At 42.1% G+C, this 25,788-nt stretch overlaps 1 protein-coding gene across 4 annotated transcripts in view; it reads right to left on the minus strand.

The window, feature by feature from the left end:
- Window positions 1-25,788, minus strand: part of ptprea (protein tyrosine phosphatase receptor type Ea) — a 261,033-nt gene that overhangs the window by 154,144 nt on the left and 81,101 nt on the right. For 3 of the 4 annotated variants that reach the window (XM_080205632.1, XM_080205628.1, XM_080205629.1), the window contains exon 3: window positions 8,537-8,857. The gene's annotated coding sequence lies outside the window, so the exon portion shown is untranslated. Of the gene's footprint in view, window positions 1-8,536; window positions 8,904-25,788 lie in introns of those variants that run through there. The other variant, XM_080205630.1, reaches the window with a different exon arrangement.

Genomic DNA, 25,788 nt, shown 5'->3' on the forward strand with positions numbered 1-25,788 from the left:
TTTTGGGCCTGGACTTAGCACAATGAAGGCAACGCAGAACAAAACCAAGAAGCTGGGGGCCAGCCCTAACTGGTCTTGGGCCTCATTTTATAACTCTGGGTAAGTACCCATCAGCTGCTGTGTCTTCAAACGTAGTTTGTTCTTCAGGAGGGTGGAATTTTGGACTATTTATCTTGCCATAGGTCCCAGGAGGCACAGGGAGAACAAGAAGTTGGGGCTGATCACAATCAGCAGACAGCACCTGCTGGAGTGAGTTCAGAGACAAGAGGTTCTTTATAGAACCTTAGTTAGGCTGCACTTGGATTATGGTTGTTCAATTCTGGTCAATACACTACCAAAAGGATGTGGAGGCTTTGGAGAGAGTATAGTAAGGATTTACCAGGATATCGCCTGGTATGGAAGGCATTAGCTATGAGGAAAGTTGGGAGAAACTTGGTTTGTTCTCTCTGGAATGACGGAGGTTGAAGGGAGACCTGATAGAAGTCTACAAGATTATGAGGGGCATGGACAGAGTGGATACTCAGAAGCTTTTCCCCAGCGTGGAAGAGTCAATTATTCTGGGACACAACTTTAAGGTGCGAGGGACAAAGTTTAAATGTTTGATTTACAAGTTTTTTTTTTTACACAGAGGGTGGTGGATGCCTGAAACTCACTGCCGGGGGAAGTAGTGGAAGCAGATACGATAGCGACTTCTAAGGAATGTCTTGATAGTACATGAATAGGATGGGAATACAGGAATATGGTTTCCGGAAAGGTAGAGGGCTCCAGTTCAATCAGGCAGCATGGTCGGTGCAGGCTTGGAGGGCTGAAGGGCCTGTTCCTGTGCTGTAATTTTCTTTGTTCTTTGTTGGGTTCTGTTTATTTGGATGGGATTGTGCAATGTGGAGACCCTGCAACTTTCCCACTTCCCCTACCAATTGAGCCCTGGTGGGAGTGATAAAGGGCGGCCTTCCTGAGTGCAGGCGAATTGAAGGTATTAGATGTCCACTATAGGGCTGGGGATTCTGGTTGAACACCTAGCTGACACTAGTTCAATCCCAGCAGTAGGAGATGCTGTTTGAACACCTGTGTTAGATGAGGAACCGGTTCCAGGGATTGTGGTCAGTAAACCCAATAATACCCTTCAAGAGGGACAGGTTCCTGGTTCAAAAGCCACTCTTGCATACAACCAAAAGGTAAGCAGGGGAGTTGCAATCCTGGGAGGTTGCTCTGTTGGGTTTGCCTTCCGGGTGTGTCTGGTATTCCCCAGCAGTCACTGCCCGATCAAAGATCAGGCATTGCTGAATGCCAGACTCATGTCAATGCTCCTGATCCCCTTCTGGAGCCCACAGCATCACCATGACAATAGGCATGTCACGAGAATTTCATATCCCACATGTTTTCTATACTTGCGGCTTACTAAAATATCAATTCTGTTATATTGAAAAGACTAAAACTATTCTTTTCAGTCTCAATGCTAAACACCGTTCCCTAGCTACCAACTCCATCCCTCTCCCTGGCAACAGACTGAGACTAAATCAGCCTGTCTGCATCCTTGGTGACATATTAGACCCTGAAACTAGCTTTTCTGATCACATATTCTCATCTTCAGCAAGACTGCCTATTTTCAGCCCTATAACATTGTGAACTTGGACTATCTCAGCTCAGCTGCTGCTAAACCCCTCATTCACGTCTTTACACTCAGCTAATTCATCACAGTTCTGGCTGGTCCCCCACATTCTAAACTCAAAGTCACCCGAAACTCATCTTTCCATGTCTTATCTGCAGCCAGGACGGAGATTTTGGCACTCAGCCAAATCACCCTTCACTGCAGCGGGACCAGAAAATCCCGCCAGTGTGAACAGTGGGAAGATTCTGTCCATCATTTAATTGGAGACATTTGAGAGAAGGCTCACTAGGTTGATCCCTGGTGTGGCAGCATTGTCTTCTGAGGAAAGGTTAAACAGGTTGTGACTCTGCTCGTTGGATGATCTCATTGACACATATAGTAGTCTTGACAGGGTAGATGATGAGAGAACGTTTTCTCTCATGGGACCAGAGGGCATAGTCTCAGAATAAAGAATCATGGAATTATAGAATCCTTGGAGAGCAGAAGAGGCCATTCAGCCCATTGGGTCTGCACCAACTCTGACAGTATCTTACACAGGCCCTCTCCCCTGCCCTATTCCAGTAATCCCACACAGCAGAAGTATCACTGGGATCTGGGTCTTTTTTTAATTTGATTTATTATTGTCACGTGTATCGGTATAGAATGAAAAGTATTGTTTCTTGTGCACTATACAGACAAAGCATACTGTTCATAGAGAAGGAACAGAGAGACTGCAGCACTTAGTGTTACAGTCATAGCTAGGGTGTAGAGAAAGATCAACTTAGCACGAGGTAGGTCCAGTTAAAAGTCTGATGGCAGCAGGGAAGAAGCTGTTGGGACGTAGCCTCAGGTTTTTGTATCCTTTTCCCGATGGGAGAAATTGGAAGAGAGAATGCCAAGGTGCGTGGGGTCCTTGATTATGCTGATTGCCTTACCGAGGCAGCGAGAGTGTAGACAGAGTCAATGGATGGGAGGCTGGTTTGCGTGATAGGTTCTACTTTAACTCACACAAATGTAATGAAACTACAGTGAAATATGACAGATTCTGTAATGTAATTCATGTTGGAACTACAGCAAAAAACTTTAACATTTTCAAGTAATTCTTCTGACACATTTTGGTTAACATTGGACAGGAAAACTTAAAGTAACATTTTTATCTGCCATGCGTTGTTATTTACTCAATTCTAACCTTTCGGTTTCAGGTTACAGTGAAAAGAACATGGTTTTTAGGCTCTTGTACAGGTATCACGATCAATTTGGAAGGCAAATGGTATGTTTGCCTTTATTACAAGGAGATTGATGTACACGAGGCAGGAAGACTTGCTGCAATTATTAGAAGACAGCTAGAATACCGTATATAGCTTTGACTGCTTTCCTAATGAAAGATCTACTCGCATACAATATAGGCTCATTTGATTGGTTCCTGAAATATGAAATCTGTCCTAAAGGACAGATTAAATAGAACAGGTCTCTATTCCTAGGAGTTTAGGAAAGTGAAAAGTGATCTCATTGAAAGGTTAAAAAAAATGTTTAAGGACTTGACAGGATAAATGGTGACAGGATGTTTCCCCCTGACTGGACAGTCTAGATCAAACGTCATCGGGTTGAATGTCCTGACATTGTGGTCCAGACTGAAAAGCCACCCCACTCACATGGTATTTTGGTCTCTGAGTGTCAGGTGTAGGCTGGAGTCAAGGTTGCCACTCCCAAGGCAGGTTCGAGTCAGCAACAGAGGTGGGCAGATGGCGAGACTGGTATGATAGAGAGCCCACCTCCATTTACTGGGACATCAGTCCAGTTTAATTCATGGTTATGCCCTTCTGGGCTCATAACTCAACCCACCACGTTCTCCACATCTCCCAGACCCTTTCCGTTACCCCAAGTCTCTCCATTTCCTAGTCTTCCTGTACTCCAGAAGCAATGAGCCACTGTCAAGCCTGCCCAGTGCATTGGCCCTCCCACAGATCGGACAGAGGGGGAGGGAGCACCTCCTGACAGCTGGAAGCCAACTGAAAACTCCTGGTCAACCTCCATCAACAAGTCTTAATGGCTCTTTAACCAGGTCAATTGGACCTGCTGTTTGCGCTTGTCCATGTCTTTGGCCCCAGTACAAGTTAAAGAACCTGAAAACTTTCAGAAGAGACTGTTGAAAGGTAATCTTGTGGTGTGGGGAATGATCTATCTGATCTTTTGAGAAAAGCAACCCCATGCCAATAAATTATTAATTTACTTGTTGGTCACTGTTTGGACATTTTAAGAAACAATGCGTGCTAATATTGGTTACTATCACTGGCAATATCCCAGCTGAGCTAAAAGACTGAAATGACATGTGGTGAGTGAATGGAGACCATCAAATCACTGTTAGTTGTGATAAATGAACAGTTGTGTTTATACGGTCACGGCATAGTTCCTCCAGGATCAAACGGGCCGTGTGCCAAACACTCAACTAACAAATCATAAAACCACCGGCAGAAATCTATATTTACTGTCGTGACCTTGCAGATTCTCCTCCAGACGCTTCTCAGTCCCCCTAGGGTCCTGTGGGCTCCTGGTTGAAAACCATTGCTCCAACTGCTTTTTATTTTCAGGCTCACTTAAAAAATAATTAATGGTTCTCATTTGAATACATTGCTAGAATTTGATCTTGGCAGAAGATCAACAAAGCATTAAATTCCAAATTCCAAATGAAAACACTTTGTATAAATCATGTCCCTAACAGTTCCCTTAAATATATATTCCACAACTTTGCTGACTGCTCAGAGATTGCAAGTACCATTATGTTGTAGTGGCTTTGAGGTTTTAAATTTACCTTTCTACATGCAGAGCGATCCCTGATGTCTGGAAATTAATGTCCCTGATTGGGATATTCACATGTAAACGTTTAACATGTTAATATTAAATTCTTCTCCATCCAGTTTAGCAGAAGTAATCCCATTTATTTTAAAGGGGTAAATGTACTTTTTTAAAATAATACAGGGAAATGCAATACAAGCATAAAGAAATTCTACCAACCAGAAAATATACCTCAAAATGTTGCTGAAGAGAATATATGCATTTCTCATTAGGCTTGATTTGGTATTGATAGACTATTATACTTTTAATCTCAACTTTCTAGGTTTGGCCATGATAAGTTGCTGCTAGATCTTAAAGGATGGCTGAGCAGACTCGAAGGGCTTAATGGGCTCCTCCTGCTCCTATTTTCAATTTTTTTTCAAAGAATTGTGATAGAAACACCAGCAAAATATATTTTTGCATGAGAAGGCCCAACACTAACAGTCTACGTTGAGCAGTTCATCATTCTTAAAACTGAAGACATGTTGGTTGCGGTTTTCTGGGTCAATTTGCCACGAGTGCAAATCCCGTTATGACTAACTCTTGCAAGAGGCCATAACAGGATTTCCAGCAACAATATCTCAGTATGAGATCTTAGCTGCCCCCCTGCTGGTGATATAATTAGGTTCATTTCTCACTGGGCGTGAACCTGATTACCATCAATTCGAATACATAATAATATTCTTGACGCCATTGCTGCTTGAGTTGTCAGATGCTCACCCCTACCTGTGTGATATCACACCAGCGGGAATCACTACTGGTCATGATTGAGTGGAGTATAGACCCAAGATGGTCATGGCTCGGGTAGTACCCTGGCAATGCAAGGGCGAGGGTCAGGAGTGTGACTGCTACAGAATGCCACTGGGGGAAGTGGGGTTGGAGGAGTTTCCCATCATGTGGCAGGGCGTGAGGAGTTTGTGCCTTCATTGTGGTGGGCACTGATTCCCTAAAGTCAACTATGAAGAAGGATCCAGGTCACCCTGATGTCTGCGTGGTGTTTGGTGGAGGGTGGTGGGGGTTGAGAGGGATGTTGTCACTCTGTGGCGGAGACTTTGGGGTGTTCCCCTTGTCTGCTGTGGGTCCTGATATCCATAGTGGGAGGGGAGAAGGGCCTTTAACTTTACTATAGGATGCCATGGTCTCTGTGTTTAGGCCCTGCACCTCAAGAATGATGATGCAAAATGCGCCTTGCCTCTTTTGACAAAGTGTCAGAAGATCTGCTATGTTTCTGGAGAGAAACACGTCAGTTTTCAGTTAGAACCTGGCATTGCCTTTTTTTTAGGAAAATTCTGCCCATGATTTTCCAGTGTTGGGAATCCTTGCTGATTGTAAATATATACTAGGACATTGTGACGGATATGTCAGCTTTGTACTTTACCCGAACTTTCTAATACTTGCTGGTGCTGGATGAATTCCTAGAAATCCTACAATACCATTTACATCCTTTACAGCAAACTTTTGTTGCACTGGACTTTTCTTACATTCCAGAAGAACCAACATTTTCACTTTCCTTTATTTGCTGCAGAATGGAGAAATTAATCCCCAGTTTGTGTTACATGAAATGATACTATTGACCACCCGACTGGAGAGACTTTATAAGTTTGACTGGAATTCAGCTCTCATATCTTTAGCAGAAGCATTAATCAATTGCCTAAATGAACCCTTTGTCTTGCTGCCTATCTCTTCATCTCCTCAAAATCTCTCACTGTAACCACGCTTATAAAGTCACTTCTAATTCTTTTGTTACTACTCTCCATCTTTATCACTCTGCCAAACACAGGGGGCATTTACGACATTTAAAGGCATGACCTCAAATGCTTCGAAATGACCACAAAATTTTAAGGCCTTGGCATGACACTTCTGATTGTCGGGTTAAAGCAGTTTGTGTCAGATTGACTGAAGAGATAACGGAAAAATAAACACCAGTCCTTCCTACCCTGAATGATTCCACAATACCTGTGTTAGAGCTACTAAGGATGAAAGTGATAGGGGTTTGCCCTCCAACAAAGAAGTTCTTCGCACACTGAATGAAACATAGAAAGAGAACTGGGACTTGCTTTTGCACAATTTTTTTTAAAGTTTCACGTGCCGAAACAATTTTACTTATTTGCACTAAGAAAATACGTCTTGGTGATGTCACAGCAATGAAGAAAAGATTTGACTTTATTTCAGGAGCTGGAATTGCAAGGTGGGTGATTCATTTACTTTCCAGAACCAATGGAAGCAATACAGAGAATAGCCATGAAGGCTGACCACTGGCAACAACAGATTTGGGTTATAAGGAAGTCTTCCGTTTGGGGAGAAGGACATTAAGTCTCGTAGACAAGACAAGTTCAAGCAAAGCTTCCTGGTAAGTCACGTTATGACAACAAAGCAGCATAGACCAAAACTGGTGACTGGATAACGTAGGATACAGAGGGCAGCAAAAAATTTACGTTAGACTCAGAACACTTTTCCAGATAAGCTAGGTGGGCAAAAGGCTTAAAATCAAACCATAGTAAGACAATGTGGTGGTGGGGAAAAATATAATGCATCTTTCTTGATGACTAAACAAAGAACACCCTTCCTAAACAGTATTTATCTGATCATCTTGCGAACTACAAATGTTAGGATTATATTCACTGGCGTGTAGAAGAGTGAGGGGGATCTCATAGAAACTTATAAAATTCCAACAGGATTAGACAGGGCAGACTCAGAAAAAATGTTCCCAATGGTGGGGAAGCCCAGAACTAGGGGTCATAGTTTGAGGATAAGAGTTAAACTTTTTAGCACTGAGGTGAGGAGATATTTCTTCACCCAGAGGGTGGTGAATGTATGAAATTCACTACCACAGGATGTAGTTGATGCCAAAACATTGTCTGATTTCAAGAAGAAATTAGATATAGCTCTCAGGGCTAAAGGAATCAAGGGATATGGGAGGAAAAGGGGATCAGATATTGAATTCAGCGATCAGCCATGATTAAAATGAATAGTGGAGTGGGCTCGAAAGGCCGAATGGCCTACTCCTGCTTCTGGTTTCTATGTTTCTCTAAATGTCAATGGCACAACAATTCACAATCAGGAATGCTGATTTCTTATAGCGTCAGTTTTAGCTGTTTTTCTGCAAGTCACTAATAATTACTTATTGGAAAATTGCATCTTGCATCAAGCTTTTGCAGAAACAAAAAGTTGACCCAAGTGCCAGTGAAGGATGCATGCACACAGCAACAGATTGTTATTGCTGAATCCAAAAACAGCAAAATTAGGGTTCTTGGTAATCTTCAACCAAAGCAGCAGAGTGATCAGGGATCAAATTCAACACTGGGGAGTAGTACAAAATGGACAGTGGCAATCAGAGTTCCTATTATACCTCACCTCAGTTCCGTTAAAGTCAATTGCTCAGAAAATCAGGCAATGATTAAAGTGGGCTGCCAATCAGTATTGCCCATTTTGCAGTATTGTCCATGTGAAATTTTATCCCTGTTGAACCTTGGCATCTTATCAAAGCTATATTGTGAAGAAAGGGGAGGATGAAAAGATTTGAATATGAAATATTAATAGATAGTTAATGTTAGACCCAAGGAGCATGATTAGTTACTTGCACTGATTCAATAATTAAATATCACATCCTATTGCTACACCTGTGTTTAGCAGAGCGAATCTCTTCAAACACCTACAAGTATTTTACATCCAAGGCAGAGATCTGAATAACAGAGGCTTGACATGAGCCAAATCAGCAGGATGAATGAACATATTATGTTCACTTGAATTCACCATTTAGCCCGTTATCTCAAAAGTAACAGATTCTGTCTTCCCATTTTCACATGAATAAAGGATGATTTACATTTCACTGCACATTCCATTTAACCAGTAAAATACACATTGTGTAGCACCCTCAGTTCTCAAAAATCCACAAGGTAGCTCTAACAAAATACAATTCTGAAAGAATCTCTGCTTTGTTGAATTATACAATTTTTGCAAATACAGTACAAAGCATCATGCTCAATTACGTTCTGTATCACATCCAGTGACATTTCCATCGCATTAGCACATTTCCATCAAAAAAAGTGTTGCTTTAAATGATTTCCAAGCACCCCAAAGTAGAAAATAGTCGAGGCATTAATTAAACATACTCACAATTAGCTGTGGGTTTCAGATCACGAGGCTCAAACAAAGGCTTCTTTAAAATTCATAGTTAAGAAATCTTCTTTTCAGATCTTTCTTTCCCACTACGAAGGCACGTTTTGCATTCTCAGCAATCCTTTGTGAGAGAAGACGGAAGTTCGGCTACAGCAGGTATTCCTGTTTGCATCTTCATTATGAAGAATGTAGCATCAGCAGTACATCTCCTTGTCAGGTCAAGTTCAATACAGGAAAAGCCAGGGGTTTTGTTTATGGCTCCAAAGCAGCTAATGATTCTGAGATTAGTGGAACCATCTAATTGATCCTGAATTCCACCTGAAAGATACAATTCAGTCAGGATTTATTCATTTGAAGCAAATCTGGAGAGAAAATAGCTCTAATCAATGAGATCAATGCTTTTGTTTTGGACTCCGCACTGTGAACTTGTCCTTGTAATCAAAGTCACTGGCTGAAATATAGGGGCAGATTTTTACCCTCGCCAGACACTGGATGGCCTACCTGAGAACACGGGTGGGACGGCCCACTCCATGTTGAGGGGCTCATGCTAATGGGTCTGTTGGTTCCTTGTGCACGTCCACAGTAACACTCTGGTTAGATGTTGCTGTAGTATCAAATGGCTCATGGAGCCTCCAGCCTGCAAGAAGCTGGGTCCATGGAGTGTCTCCAATTTGGAGAAGGATAAGAAGCCACAGCAGCAATGCCAGGTAGTTTCACAGAGCGTGTGGTGAGGGAAGACTCCACTTTAGCACTGCTGCCAACCGATACTGGGCAGCGTGCGCATTCCTCCTGGCTCATTCCTAAAATAGAATCTGCGTTCTAAGGATGCTGGAGAATTCAGATTAGCCTCAGATTATTCGGCTATCGTTGGGTTCAGGTAGCCCCAAGGGAGTGTGGAAGAACGGCGCTGACAACCCCTTCAGTGGAAACAGAGGAGTGAAGTCCTTGGCCGCAATATGTTACCCCATCACCATCCATACATTCAGGCAGGATGCGCAAAAATTCGGCCCATACAGAGAAATCAATGTTAGTAAATCTATGCAAGGTCAGGCAACGCACAACCAATCCACCAAGAGAAAAAGCAATATACCTCAAAGAGCTGAAAAACAAACAAGGCAATGGCAGAAATATAGCCGGTTTGAGACCTAAATATTCCCAACAGTTTCCATGGTGATGTTGCAGTACGGTGACTGTTATTTTGGTCCTCTCTGCAGTGGTAATGAGATTTCAGAGAAGTGGTGATTTAAAACCATCATTCACTTCATCAACTACTGTTCTCACTGTTCCTGCTGCAAAACCAGTCCCCCCCCCCACCCCCCACTTACAGCAGAGAAGTATAACAGAGTCAGACCACAAAACTCAAAGGCATTTCTTCAAGTTGTCACCTTTGAACTGTTAAGGACCAAATTTAAACAATGGCTCATGAATTTTCTTTCAATTTAAACAGGAAGAAGCAATGCAAAATATAAAAAACACATTGATCAACAGCGATATTTGCAAACGTATTCATCTGCCATTCATCATAGGTCAATCAATACTACACCCTCCTTCCTCAGAAAAAAACACAACAAGCACATTCTCATTAACACTGTTTGCTGCAGGAGAGTCTGTTTCAAATCAATTGCTCCATCACAAAGTTTTATGGGCAGCATGGTGGCATAGTGGCTTGCACAGCACCAGGGACCTGGGTTCGAACCCCAGCTGTCTGAAGTCTTGCACGTTCTCCCTGTGTCTGTGTAGGTTTCCTCTGGGTGCTCTGGTTTCCCCCCACAGTCCAAAAGACATGCTGGTTAGGTGCATTGGTCATACTAAAATTCTCCCTCAGTGTACCCAGAGTGTGGCGACAAGAGGATTTTCACAGTAACTTCATTACAGTGTTAATACAAGCCTATTGTGACACTGATAAATAAACGTTAAAGTTAAGCTTAAACACAAATGTTTAATAATGGGATAAAATTCAAAATTTTTGCAGGGCTTCAGACTGGGTGGCAGCAGGTTGACTGTTGTCGTACAACCTGCCTGATTAATTGGCATCAATAAAACCCCCCAGTATTTTAATAATGTTTCGAAAGATGGCTTCCCAATTAAGGTTGCAAGCTTTTAAGCAGTTTAAATATGCCATCAATCCCCTGCCTTTCGGCACCCCCTACGCCTTATGGAGTGTGTATTTGTTCTAATTATCTTGAAAGTAGTGACTCATGTTCAGGAACAATGTTCTGGGTGTAGGCAATCCTGTCATTCTTCACCTAAGTGTAACCATGAATGAGAAATATCTGTATTCAGCCAGCATATCACAGTTTCCCCTGTTGTAAGGTTTTAGCCAAGAACCACACACCTTCGTGTTCCAGTAGTGAGACCGCAATCAGGAGCAGGAACGAAACAACCAGCTTTTTTTAAAGAATTGCTTGCTCAGTACAAGGAGTGACCATCAATGCAGGGGAAATGCTTCTAACACTTGTAACAAGTATCGGAATTCCACACACTTAGCAGTGGATCTAGAGAAAGAAACTTTGAAGGTTTTGATTTTATTTGATGCCATTCACAATCTTAGGAGATCCCACAGTGCTCTGCAACCAATTAAGTGTTTCTGAATTGTAAGAAATGCAGGAATCAGCTTGTACACAGCAAAATCCTACAAAGAGCAATGCAATATACATCAAGTAATTTGTCTTATTGACACTGACGGATAGAACCCCCCTGTTCTTCTTTGAATTAGTACCGAGGGGTCTTTTCTGTCCCCCTGAGAACACAGACTGGGCCTCGATATCGGATCTGAAAGGTGCTCCTCCAACAGTGCAGCATTCCTCTAATGCTGCACTGGAGTGTCATTCCAGACTCTGTGCTAAATTTGGAACAAAGTCATTTCAAGCTGTCTTTTTTACAAGGCATGGACTTCTATTATGACTAAACAGGATTTAAATTTACAGTATAACGTACATAGGGCAAGTAAATTACATTAACGTATAAAACCTCTATTAGCACGTCTTTAAGCATTAATTTCTGCTCTGAACTGTTCTAATCTAAAGTATCGATAGACTTGATTCAGATTGAATGAGAAAAAATGGTTTTTTAAGGTCTGCAGCTTAGGTTAGTGTGAAAGGAACACAACATAAATAACTAGAGGTTTATGCTATGAGAATTTATAATGCCATCCTCACAGCACTGCCGTTGCAACCCAGTACTTTGCAGTCTAATGAAAATACATTGGCAATTAAATATTGCTCAAGGCCAGCAAATAGAGTTGGCCTATTGCCAATAATTGCAAGAAGAAACTAAGAAAGGGATAAAGTCTGCTAACGTGACAGTTGTAACCTCATTGAAATTCATATCATCGTATAGAAAATTCCATTACAGCGAATAAAGAATCTCTTTGCTCACGAGATTCATCATGTTAATTACAACCAATTCTCTGCAGAATGAAGCGTTTGCATTTTTTTTAAAGAACCAGGCACAAATATCTACTGTAAACCATCTGTTAAATCCCTTCATGATGCTCAAGGAAAGAACATTCTACAGTTAGCTACACATTAACAATGAAGTAATACACTTGACAGAATAGGAAGCTTCTGCCCTTCCTATTTGATCCAATTACAATGCTTTCCTCAGTCCAGATCCCTGATGAATGAATTTAGACACAAGTTGCTATATGTGCACAAATCATTGATGACAAAGCAGTTACTAAAGGATATGGAATCTTGGGCTTCATACATTGAGACTGAGAGTACAAAAGCAGGGGAGTTATGGTGAACACCAACTCAATCTCAACTGCAGCAGTGTCCTCAACACTTCAGTAAGGATGGAAAAGGATAGGAAAGTATACAGAAAAAAAATCATGAGAATGACTTCAGGAATATGGAACTTGAGTTGCAAGAAAAGATTGGAGAAGATAGAGCTGTTCTTTTCAGTGAAGGTTAAGTGGACATTCAGTAGAGGCGCTCAAAAACAGGAGGGGCCTGGACAAAGCAGGTAGGGAGAAACTGCTCACACTGATGGAAGGGTAGGGAACAGAGGACACCAATTTAAGGTGATTGGCAAAACAACAAACAATGACAAGAGAAAATACTTTTTAAACTCACTGAATGTTGAGGATGTGAAGTTGTGAAGTACAGAGCATGGAGACAGCTTCAAATCATGGTCTTCAAAAGAGAGCTGGACAATTATCTAAAAAAAACCTTACAATCTGCAGGGCAACCAAAAAAGGGTTGTTGTTGGGGGGGGGGGGGGGGGAACAGATTCAGCTGAATAGCTTATTCAGAGAACTGAATGGCTTCCTTCTGTGCTGTAACCATTCTACCAGTATTAGGTGAAGGTTTTTCTGATTTAATATGAAGGGAACTTCTGGGAAATATTACAATGAATATTAATAATCATATTACACCTGCATGTACATTGCATAAAGATGTCTCAAGGCAGGCTACAGAATGAACCATTTGAATGAACAGTGACTGTTGCATACACAGTCACATAAAACTACACAATCATGGATATAGGCCTGCTGCTGATATCTCAATTGTTCTCTGTGGTCAGCTATCATGAGAGTGGTATAGTGCCTTACTTACATATAGGTTGACTCACATTGCCCTATATCTGACAGCATGGCAATGGGATCCAGAAAAGTAAAAGCAAAATTAAGCTGTACTCTTACGGCTGTACTATTTGCAAGTGGACCTGTCCAAAAATGGGTCAAGCAAATGCTTGTTGAGACAAAGTTTTGTTTGAATTGCAAGTCGCTTTATTCCAGGTTAAGTATAAAACATATGAAGCAGTAGTTCTGATCAGTCATCTGGTTTGCTTAGTACAACTTATATTATCAGAATGGTTGCGTAGTGATGACCTTTAAAAGAAAAAATCTGAACATCCAGCAATTAACCTACAGGATTACCCCAGAAGATTTCACTTTTTTGAAAAACAAAAACATTCAAAGCAAACATTATTAACTTGATACTAAAGCTTATAAAGACCAATGTTATAAATTCAGTTTTTTTTAATTTCCCCACCCCAAGGGTTCTTTTATTTCATGAAATCTTTAAAGTTCATCCCTTTTTCCTGTGACCAACTGTAAAGTATATCACAACTCTCTTAAATTCACTCTGATTTCACTCAGTGTTCCAGCTATTGTCCAGGATGCAAGATTTCATCAGGGTTCTTCCACTAGTTATTTGCTATGCGACCCTCCACCTTTTTCTTTACCAACTTCATGACTTTGGAATGCAGTTCTCCAACATGTGGCTCCCTCTCACTTTCGTGCAGTAGTTTACAACGTCTGAAACACCCTTAGTTTCCAACAGTCTGCTGCTATGGTTTGAAACTGCAACCAAGCTAATTCCTGTCAGAACTCCAACTTAACCAGGTGAACTACCTTTTATTGAGTACTGCAGATTTTTCTTTTAGCTTCCAGCTAAACAAATCTTTCAGTCATTCAAAGCTCTCACCAACATTGCCTTACACTGCATATCAACTCTCAATTTCAAGCTGTATCAAAGATGACAGATCTAGCATTTTCTCCACTTAAGCTGGAGTTCTGGCTTTATCTCTACTTCCAAGGTGCTACAAGCCATATGTGACCAAAAGCAGACAGACACAGTTTCTTAGCCAACAGGCAAGACTGGTTGATGTTTGGAAACATAGTAATGTTCTAATTGAATTCACAGGCATAAACTCAAAACAAAGAATTTCGTTAAAATCCACCCACCTCTACGGCAATTTAACATGCATATTACCTGTTCCCAGGTAAAAATGCAAATTAGCTGTCTTGATTCTATGAAACCACATGACTAACGTATCCTTGGCTGGAATAACTGCAGATGTTTTGTCTCCTGTTCTTTAGCTAAATAAGTCACCTGGAATTTTATGGGCCCAAAACATCTGACCAGGGTTGGAACCCTTCCTTCCAAGAAAAAAACTTGCTCGAATGTTTGGGGAGGGGCCATCTAACCTCATTCAGCAAAGGAAATCTCAGGGACAACAGCAGAAGCCACATTCCCTTTTTGGATCACTAGTATTCGGGTAAGTAAAGAGTCTGCAATCTGCAATCTCATGGCCCAGCATATCCCCCACTTTTCCATTAACACCAGAGACGGACGTGATAGATGATGAATCTGGGAAAGAATGTGCAGCTAGTTTGAGTCATGTTGAGAACTGAAAGGTAGTAGTGGGGTTCTCGAGAAACATTAAGGTAGACAAGTCCCCAGGGCATGATGGGATATACCCCAGAATACTGAGCGAGGCAAGGGAGGAAACTCCGGAGGCCTTTAGAGAAATCTTTGTATCCTCACTGCCTACAGGGGAGGCCCCAGAGAATTGGAAAATAGTCAACGTTGTTCCTTTGTTTAAGCTGGTTAGCAAGAATAATCCAGGTAATTACAGGCCAGTGAGCCTTCCGTCAGTGGGAGGGAAATTATTGGAGAGGATTCTTTGTGACAGGATTTACTCCCACTTGGAAATGAGTGGACGCATAAGCAAGAGGCAACATGGTTTTGTGAAGGGGGCACTGTGTCACACTAACTTGATTGAGTTTTTCAAGGAAGTGATGCAGGTGATTGATGAGGGTAGGGCAGTGGATATTGTCTACATGGCCTTCAGAAAGGCCTTTGACAAGGTCCCACATGGCAGACTGGTGCAGAAGGTGAAGTTGCATGGGATCAAAGGTGAGCTGGCAAGATACTGGCAAGAACTGCTTCGGTCATAGAAGTGGAAATGCCGGCATTGGACTGGGGTAAACATATTAAGAAGTCTCACAACACCAGGTTAAAGTCCAATAGGTTTATTTGGTAGCACTGCTCCTTCATCAGGTAAGTGGGAGTTCTGTTCACAAACAGGGCATATAAAGACACAAACTCAATTTACAAAAATTGAGTAAAAAAATTTTGTAAATTGAGTTTGTGTTTTTATATGCCCTTTTTGTGAACAGAACTCCCTCTTACCTGATGAAGGAGCAGCGCTCCGAAAGCTAGTGGTTTGTGCCACGAAATAAACCTGTTGGACTTTAATCTAGTGTTGTGAGACTTCTTACTCAGTCATAGAAGACAGAGGGTCGCAGTGGAAGGCTGTGTTCCTGAATGGAGAGCTGTGACAAGTGGCGTTCCTCAGTGCTGGGACCTTCACTGTTTGCAATAGATATAGACAGATATATAAAAGATTTGAGGAAAATGTAACTGGTTTGATTAGCAAGTTTGCAATTAACACAAAGGTTGTTGGAACTGCAGTTAGCGGTGAGATATAGATTGGTTAGAGACTTGGATGGAGAGATGGCAGATGGAGTTTAATCTAGACAAATGTGAGGTAATGCATTTTGGAAGGTCTAATGCAGATGGGAAATGTACAGTAAATGGCAGAACCCTTAAAAATATTGGTAGGCAAAGGGATCTGGGTGTACAGGTCCCTGAAAGTAGTAATGCAGATGGAGAAGGTAGTTGGGAAGGCATACGACAAGCTTGCCTACATCGCCAGGGCACTGAGTTTAAAAATTGGCAAGTAACGTTGCAGTTTTATAGAACTTTAGTTAGGCTGCATTTGGAAAATGGTGTTCAATTCTGGTTGCTTCGGAAGCTTTGGACAGGGTACAGAAAAGATTTGCCTGGTATGGAGCGCATTAGCTATGGGGAGAGGTTGGAGAAACTTGGTTTGTTCTCACTGGAATGATGGAGGTTGAGGGGCTGGGGCTATCTGATAGAAGTCTACAAGATTATGAGGGGCATGGACAGAGTGAATAGCAGAAGCTTTTTCCCAAGGTGGAAGAGTCAATTACTCGGGGACATAGATTTAAGGTGTGAGGGGCAAGATTTAAAGGAGGTGAATGAAGCAAGTTTTTTTACACAGAGGGTGGTGGGTGCCTGGAACTCACTGCCGGGGATGGTAGTGGAAGCAGATATGATTGAGGAGAGGCTGAATAAACTAGGCTTGTACTCGTTAGAGTTTAGAAGAATGAGGGGAGGTCTCATTGAGACATATAAGATGATGAATGGGATGGATAGGATAGAGGTGGAGAGACTCTTCCCACTCAGAAAGGACAGTAGGACTAGAGGGCACAGCCTCAAGATAAAGGGGGGGGCGGTTTAGAACGGAGTTGAGGAGAAACTTCTTCACTCAAAGGGTGGTGAATGTCTGGAATTCTCTGCCCGTTGAAGTGGTGGAGGCTGCCTCGCTAAATATATTTGATGCGGGTTGATAGATTTTTGATAGGCAAGGGGATTAAGGGTTATGGGGAGAGGGCGGGAATGTGGAACTGAGCCACGACAGATCAGCCATGATCTTATTGCATGGCGGGGCAGGCTCGAAGGGCTAGATGGCCTACTCCTGCTCCTATTTCTTATGTTCTTATGATAGTGACTTTTATTGGGCATCAGTTTTTTAACCAGATGCCCCCGTTTTTTACAGTTAAAAGTTTAATTCCTTAAAATAAAAGTTATGTTTGAAAGCTTATTAGTTATGAACTAGATACTTGAAAGAACATTTGCACCACGCAAATACCATCTCCAACAAGAGGGAATCTAATCATTTGCCTTGACGCTCAAAGTGAATAGTACAATTGCTGAAACCCCATGATCAACATCTTGGGCATTACCATTGCTCAAAAATTGAACTGGACAAGCCATTGAGGCAGATCAGAGGCTAGAAATTCTCCTGCATATGGGAAATGTGAACCTTTATATACTTATTACTCTTTTTGCTATGAATTCTTTTTGTGTGTATTTTGTATGAGCTCCTGGTTGATGAAAGGTTAATTGTTGATGCGCGAGTTGTTGCCTGTGTGACTTTAGTTAAATTAAAGTTATGCTGTAATGGGGAATTGGTGGTGTGAACAGATAGTGAGAGTAGCAAAGGGAAATTAGGGACAGATGTTAGAACAATGCTACTTGTTGTGATCAAAAGACATACTTTGATATGTATAGATCAATTGACTTTGGAGCTACAAATAAGTGAAGATGCAGATGATCAAGTTTGGTAAATGGTTATACAGGAAAAAGGGCTGTTTAGGTGTTGAGAATGTCCTGTTCAGATTGTAACCACAGTTCCAAGGCTATTGATAAATTAAATAACGAGATCAAAGCATCATGGAAACATCAGAACAGCAAGACTCCAGGCTATCAAGGATTAAAGGACTCACCTGAAGAGATTTGTTACATGGATTTCAAGACACAGGGAGAGTAGAGAGAATAGACATCACAATTTGTCCATTCTCCCAACATGGTGGGAAGCAAGAAGCATTTGAACCAGGATATTGATTACTTTTGTTTGTGCTATTGGTGCTCAACACATCGTTCCCTCCACACCACACGCCACCTTGGATTTGAACTACATTGCTTTCCTTCACTGCTGCTGGAACTCCTGTTTTAGCAGCATTGTGGGTGTGCCTATACCAGATGGACTACAGTAGCTTCACCACCTTCTCAAGGGGCAATTAGGGAAGGGCAACAAATGCTGGCCTTGCCAGCAATGCCCCCAATCCATCAAACTATAAAAACAGACACAAAGGAACTCAAGCACCTGCAAGCTCCCCTCCAAGGCAGGCAAGATCCTGACTTGGAAATCTATTCCTGTTCCTTCACTGTTACTGGATCAAACTCCTACCAGCAGTGTGTGCATGCAGCACCTACACCACACAGGCTGTCAGTCTAAAAAAGTGGCTCACCATCTCCTTCCCAAAGACAATTAGGAATGTGCAACAAATTTTGCACTTGCCAACAATATTCACATCCCAGGAATGAAAATAACAATCATATAATGCTACAAGATAAAGAACATGCAATGTTATTCCACCTCAGTGGGTCATCTCACTTAACTTATTACAGAGTAATCCCTCTGCATCCCATCATACAGCCTAGGGCAGACTTTGCTCCCTGCAGGCTTCTTTCCGCCTTCATTTTCTCAGTCCTTCTTTACCTGACTGACTGCAATCCTGCTACCACAAGCCAGGCCAGTGTTTGTGTTCCTCAGAGTATAAATAAATAGTTTTCCAACACCATTGTCAGTGTAAAGATGCTGGGTTGTGTAGGAATAATGACAAAGAATGGCAACTTAAAAAGTTTATTATAAGATCTTCAACAGCACTTGCATGCTTTGCAGTCCCACTGGTAAGAACTCCTCTGCTACTGACAGATCACTTCTGTGTACAAGTCATGGCAATATACACTAAAGTACACATTCTACATCTTCCTCATTTTAGTTTAGACAACCCATACTCGTATGCAAAGAACAATGTTGAATGCAGTAATAGAACACTGAATATTTAACTCGCACAGAACATGAGCGTGGGCCCGAAGACCTGACCCAAAGCCCAAATGTGTGTCTTACCATGTCCTCCCCCATTAAAAAAAGGCACAATATATACACCGAAGTCAGTACATAGTGCTTGAGCTTGGTGTTTGGTCTACTCAGCCACTGCAAGCATGTAATTACACCAGTTGACGATGCTTGGTACGCACTTGGTTTTTGTCCACATGATGGATGACATCAAGTGTGCCTGGGGTGTGCACAGTGGCTGCAGGGACTTGCTGTGTTGGTAACAGGAGGAGGCTCCATCTCCACTGGTGCAGGGGATGCAGATTTGGACTTGGTGTGTCAACATCTGTGGCAGTTGGTGGTGCTAGTTTGGGCACCTGTAACAGATGACGCCAGTTGCTGACATACAGGACACCATCTGAGATGTCAATGTGACTTGATTGACAGGCATGGCTACAGGCCACCGCCTGTTTCTCAGAGCTGTGTGCACTTTGCATTTTAACTGTCTGGCCTGGCTCCAGAGTGCAGAGTCTGCAGGCGCTACGGTCAAAAGTATCTTTTCCTTCTTTGTCACTGTTGCATGTGGGCTCTCTTCATGTTTGTTTCCACTTTGGGTTGCAACAGAGCCTTGGTAACAGGGATCAAGATTCTGGTGCACCTGGGGAACATTTTCTGTGCTGGCGAGGGCAGACCCTCTCTTGGAATTTTTCACAGACTAATTATTGGGTGGAGAAGTCCGATGTCAGAGGCATTTTTTGAGGAGATGTTTTGCTGAATTGAATGCACGCTCTGCCAAACCATTTGATTGTGGGTATATGGAGCTGCTTGTAATATTTTCAAGGTCCCTTGTGTGAAAATTCCTTGACTTCTCTGGAGACAAACTGCCAAGTGCTGTCAGTCATCGCCTTTGTGAAATGCCATGTGCAGCAAAGTATCTCTTCATCTTTCCACTTACTGTGATGCTTGCAAGTGATCAACTTTATAGCCTGAAAATAAATCAACAAGGGCCTGACGTTGTCTCTCATTCCACTCAAATATATCTACCATGGTGACTAACCATGGTTGGTCTAGTAACTTGTTGAAGTGCAGTGGCTCTTTGGTCTCAAGTGAGGCTTGAGCATGTTGTATGGTGCACATCTGGACACTTCCCTCTCTATATCAGTACACGTTGAGGCCAGTGTGTGGTTTCCTTTGCTGTACACTTTGTTGCTTCCACCTCCAGCTGTCCTTGGTGGAGTTGCCAGGTGTATTACCTGTGCAGAGAGCTGAGACTCGTGAACCTCTGGCCACCCCCTATCAGCCTACTTTGCATTGTTAACTCCTCTCTCATGGTGTAAAAAAGTGTGAAGCTCATGGGGAAGCTGTTTTGATGTTGTGCTCCACATCCGCCACCCTCAGGCCTGCTAGGTTCAGTGGAGTGCATGTTTGTACCTTCTTCGATTTATCAGAGACCAGCATTGCAGTTTACACGCCATTCCTTTTTGAACTTCTTTTAATTTTTGCCCATGTTCTCATCGAAGTTGTGCAGGTCGATGCACCAATGTCCTTGTGCCATCTTGTCCAGTTCCTGACATCATTAAAACTGCTGGGTTGTATAGGCATGACGACAAAGGACTCCAACTTAAACAGTTTATTATAAGATCTTCAGCAGCTCTTACACGCCCTACCACCAACATGTCACACCCTGTGTACAATCATGGCAATATATACATGCATACACATTCTGCAGTTTGAGATGTCTATCTAAATAATAGGACCTAATGAATTTCCTGTTGTTTAAATGAGAAGTAAAAACTTCCTGTTTAGTATGCTATCTCACCCATCTCCAACTTCAAAGATGAATTCAATTTCATACCGTCTTGGCTCAGTAAATTCTATCTTTCATCCTGGCACCCATTTTCCTTTAAAACTCACATGAATACTTACTTTATAATTGTGACTGTGAGGCCTGGGTGCGAGATGGCACAAACATGAAAGCTGGTTGGCCTGGGGAGGTGCCTACAGAGAGAGGAATGTGTGAAGCTGCAATGTTGTTCTGAGGGGAGTTGTGGTGGAGAATACTGGGGAAATCAGAGTGTGAGGATGAGCACTGAAAGCATTACCCCACTTATCTTTGCTGCCTTCCTGAGGTCCTGAATTCTTGATACACTTTCAGCAAATTGAAACTACTATGCCCTTGCTGTAGATTTTACTGATCTCTTCCATGGATGCCTATTCAGTTTGCAAGACTGGCCACTTCCTACCATTCTTGGAGATCACCACCTCAGATCTCACTGCTGGACCTGTTGGTAAGAATGAGACATTCAGGAAGCCACTTTGTCTGATTCCTCTCCATTCTTGTGGTTGCTGGAGCCTCATGTTCAGCTGAGATTCAATGTTTCTTCGATCCGAAATCCTTCCTTTGACAGATTGGGACTGTCATTCCATTCACCCTGTCTGATCAGTTAGGAATCCCAGAATTCGGATGCTAATTATGTGATCCAGTTAGAGCGCAAACATGTTCCCAGCCGTCACTTCATTTGGTCAGCAGCCATCAGTTTCATGTTCCACCCATTATCTCAAAGGCAGAAAGCAGAAGGAAAAATAAAAGGTCATAAAGATATGTAGAGAGTGTCAGCTGTGGCTCAATAGCTAGCACTCTTGCCTCTGATTCAGAAGGTTGCAATTACAAATCCCACATCAGAATGGAAAAAATTATGCTGACATTCCAAGGTAGCACTATTGGTTGCTGCCCTAACAAAGGTTCAGTCTTTTGGGTGGTGAATGTGTGGGATTCACTACCGTAGAAAATAATTGAGGCCAAAATGTTGTCTGATTTCTAGAAGAAATTGGATATAGATCTTGGGGCTGAAGGGATGAAGACATATGGGAGGAAGGGGGTGGGGGGAGGAAGTCAGGATATTGAATTTGATGATCAGCCATGATCCAAATAAATGGCAGAGCAGGCTCGGAAGGTCGAATGGCCTACTTCTGCTTTCTATGTTTCTATAGGGCTCACTGGCCAAAGGGCATGACCTGACTTGTTCAGGGGAGTGAAACTAGTTGAATTGTTTTTGCAGAAGTCAGCACTGATTCAATGGACCAAACAGCCTCCTCCTGAACCATAACCATTCTATGATTCAATGTTCTAGCCTATCATGTCTCAGCTTGGAAATGTAGGAAGGTTTTTGGTGCAAACTACACTTGCAACTGCTAGTCTAAGATTGGTTGCTGTGGCTTGGATTGTAGTCAATCACATTGCTTGGCTGAACAATTAATTCTGTTGTCCAGGAAACAGTTCAGTTCATGAATGCTTAATGGCAAACTCAGAAATCTTCTCTCTGCATTATTGTTCTAGACACTTAGTGTCAACCACATCACCTAAAGATTTCAAATAATTAGGGGTGGTTTTAGAAAGTGTCCGGGAGGCACTTTCTAAATCAGGTGAAATCTCACAGAAATGACATCGCATGAATGTACTGAGCACCTCACATGCATCTTTCTGGGTATATGTTTCACACCAATGCTAAAACTGTATTGCAAGGCAAAGTGAATTTAAAAGAAAGATTTCTAATCCACAAAGCTATAATGCATTCAGGCCTGACAAAGTTATTTTAACAGGGAGTCCATCTCATTGGGATAGGAAATCACCTGCTGAGGTGTACGCAGATTTAGGCAGAGCCAGACAATAGACTGACTACAATAGAAGGATTAGAACAGATTATAGTTGTGATTGAGCTGTAAATGTATTTAACATTAAAATTAGTGGCAACTAAAAATACACACATTCTCAATAATATTTAACTCATGCATAGATTATCAGAGTTTCTGATTGCCAATAACATTCCTGCACATACTGGAAGGAAATTGGGTGGAATTTTCTCTTTTTTTTTTGCAAGCGCCTGAACCGTTACGAAGTGTGGCATGAAAGCTGTCAGCCCCAAGGGTGGCTTCCTCTACTGAACTGCCATATTCCAAACCGGTGACCTCTACCACCTAGAAGAACAAGGGCACCAGTTGCCTTTGAACGCTACCACCTGCAAGATCCCCTTCAGGTCACTCACCTGATTGGGAAATATATTGCTGTTCCTTCACTGTCTTGGGCTTAAAATCTTGGCACTCCCTTCCCAACAGTATTGAGAGTGTACTTACACCACTTTGACTGTAGTGGTTCAAGAAGGCAGCCCCACCACCAGCATCTTGAGGCCAATTAGGGATGGGCTATTGCTGATTACAATTCAAATGTAAAAAAGTATTCTAATTATCATTGAAAAATCCAAAATTATTTGTTGGAACAATTGAATGCTGGTCAGGTGAACTGGCTGTGAGGAGTCAAACTTGCTATTTCCATTTCGTTTAAAGGGGAGGGTCCCACAATGTCATGCTCTTACAGCCCACCTCATGGTGGATTGGGGAGAAACTAGTAGACATAAAGGCCTGATAAATATTTGTAAATGCATTAAACTGGGGATCCTGACATTGAACACTGTTATGTCAATGGCGGGGAGGGAGAAAAAAAAAATCACCAATTCTGACCCCGCCCCTCCAAAAACAAACAGGAGTAGAAAATCCACCCCCCCCATGGCTGCAAAAGTCTAAGCCCTCAACATTTTAGAAAATCTCAGCTCAGTTTCTTGGATACATTAGTGAAATTCTTACTGAGGGTTGTGCTAAACTTAGCCTCAAGTTAGCACATTGAAAAGCACGCCTCAAAATCATCACCACTCCTTACAATGTGAAATAAATACTTATATCATCTAAAATTCCAAAAATATTTGTTAAGTCCTGGCCAGTTGAGATGGCTGCGAGGAGTTACACTTACTAATTAAGTTGCTTTGGTTTACTAAGGTCTCTTGCACTACCTTCGTCTCGAACCTTTGCACGCTGAGATTCTTTCATTCACATTCACCAATCTACTGAACCATCGTCTTCAAAGACTTCCTGAAATCAACTGCTTCATACAGAGAGCTGTCAAATGGAAATTATGTGAAGTTTCACAAAATAGTCTATTTGTATTCATTCACAGGATGTGGGCATTGCTGGCTAAGCCAGCATTTGTTGCCCATCCCTAATTGTCCTCGAGAAGGTGGTGATGAGGCTGCCTTCTTGAACCACTGCAGTCAAAGTGGTTTAGGTACATCCACAATGCTGTTAGGAAGAGAGTTCCAAGATTTTAACCCCAAGATAGTGAAGAAACAGCAATATATTTCCAAGTCAGGTAAATGATTTGAAGAGGAACTTGCATGTGATGTTGCTCCCGGGCACCTGCTGCCCTTGTTCTTATAGGTGGTAGAGGTCATGGGTTTGGAAAGTGCTGTCAAAGGAACTTTGATGAGTTGCTGCAGTGCATCTTGTAGATGGTACATACTGTTACCAATCGACATCAGTAGTAGAGGGAGTAAATGTGTAAGGCGGTGGATAGTGTTATCTTTGATGGTACTGAGCTTCTTGAGCGTTGTTGGAGCTCATCCAGACAAGTAGTATTCCATCACACTCCTGGCTTCTGCCTTGTAGATGGTGGACAGGCATTGGGGAGTCAGTAGGTGAATTATTTACCACAGGATTATCAGCTTCTGGCGTGGTCTCAGAGCCATAGCATTTACGTGGCTGGCCCAGTTCAGTTTCTGGTCAATGGTAACCACAGGATGTTGATAGTGGGGAATTCAATAATGGTAATGCCTTTGAATGTCATGGAGAATGATTAGATTCTCTCTTGTTAGAGATGGTTACTGCATGGCACTTGTGTGGCACAAATGTTTATTGCCAAACATGAATGTTGTCCAGGTTGTGTTGCTTATGCACATTTACTGCTTCAATATATTTGGGGAGGTACAAATTATGCAATCAGCAATGAAAACCCACACTCCCAAGCTTATGATGCTGGAAAGGTAATTGAAGAAGCAGCTGAAGAGGGTTGGGCCTAGGAAACTGCCCTGAAGAATGGCAGCAACAATGTCCTGGGACTGAGATGATTGACCTGTGGTAGCACAGTTGTTAGCACTGCTGCCTCATAGCGCTAGGGTCCCAGGTTCAATTCTGGCCTCGGGTCACTGGAGTTTGCAAGTTCTCCCGGTGTCTACGTGGGCTCCTTCCGGGTGCTCCAGTTTCTTCCCACATCCAAATATGTGCGAGTTAGGTCAATTTAGCATGGCCAATCAACCCAAGTGTCAGGGAATTAACAGGGTAAATGAGGGTTATGGGGATAGGGCCTGGGTGGGATTGTAGTCGTACAGACTCGATGGGCTGACTGGCCTCCTTCTGTACTGTAGAGATTTTATGATTTGCTTCTTCTCAGCAGGAAAACAGTTAATCACTAAATTCAGTGATACAGGTTGCCCAAAAACAAACCACCATATGACACCTCCATCAAGAATAACATTACAATAAACCACACATCACCATTACGGCCGAATCAGCTTTGAGTTGAAATTTTAGACTAACATTCACACACTAGTTTAGACACTTCAACAAAGGATGGATCTGAATTGGTAGTCTTTGCAGAAAACTACCTTTTTCGACATGGTTATGTTGCTGCATTAATAGTTGCTGCTAAATATTTGTTAAAGGAGGATTCTAGATCAAGATAGTACAGTCATTTCCTGAAATCATGCAGTTCCTCCCTTTGCTACTATGCATCTGCCCAAAGGCTGCTATTCCTGGATACACAGAGGCCACAGTAGACACTACATGCATTTACAACCATCAACTATGGTGCAAAGTTTACACAGTTTGCTGGGAAAATGTTGTTGAAACTGAATTAATTGGTATGTTAAATCTTCCAAATTCTCAAACATTATCTGTATGAAAGGGCAATGAAAAAGACATTTCTTTCAACTGCTGGGCAAAATATAACAAAATATGAATCACTATCCCCATGGATTTTAAATCATGTGATAAATGAACATACTTATTTCCAGAACTGAAGTACTGCGAGTTTATATTAAAGTTCAAAAGCAGATTTTCTCTCTCAACATCATGATGTGAACTCACAAGTTGATATTCTGTGTTAGACAAAATTAACAGATAGCAGCTGTGTGGAAACTGAGTTT

This window comes from Carcharhinus amblyrhynchos, chromosome 17 (assembly GCF_965287045.1).
Source record: "Carcharhinus amblyrhynchos chromosome 17, sCarAmb.v2.hapA, whole genome shotgun sequence".
Lineage (NCBI taxonomy): Eukaryota > Metazoa > Chordata > Chondrichthyes > Carcharhiniformes > Carcharhinidae > Carcharhinus > Carcharhinus amblyrhynchos.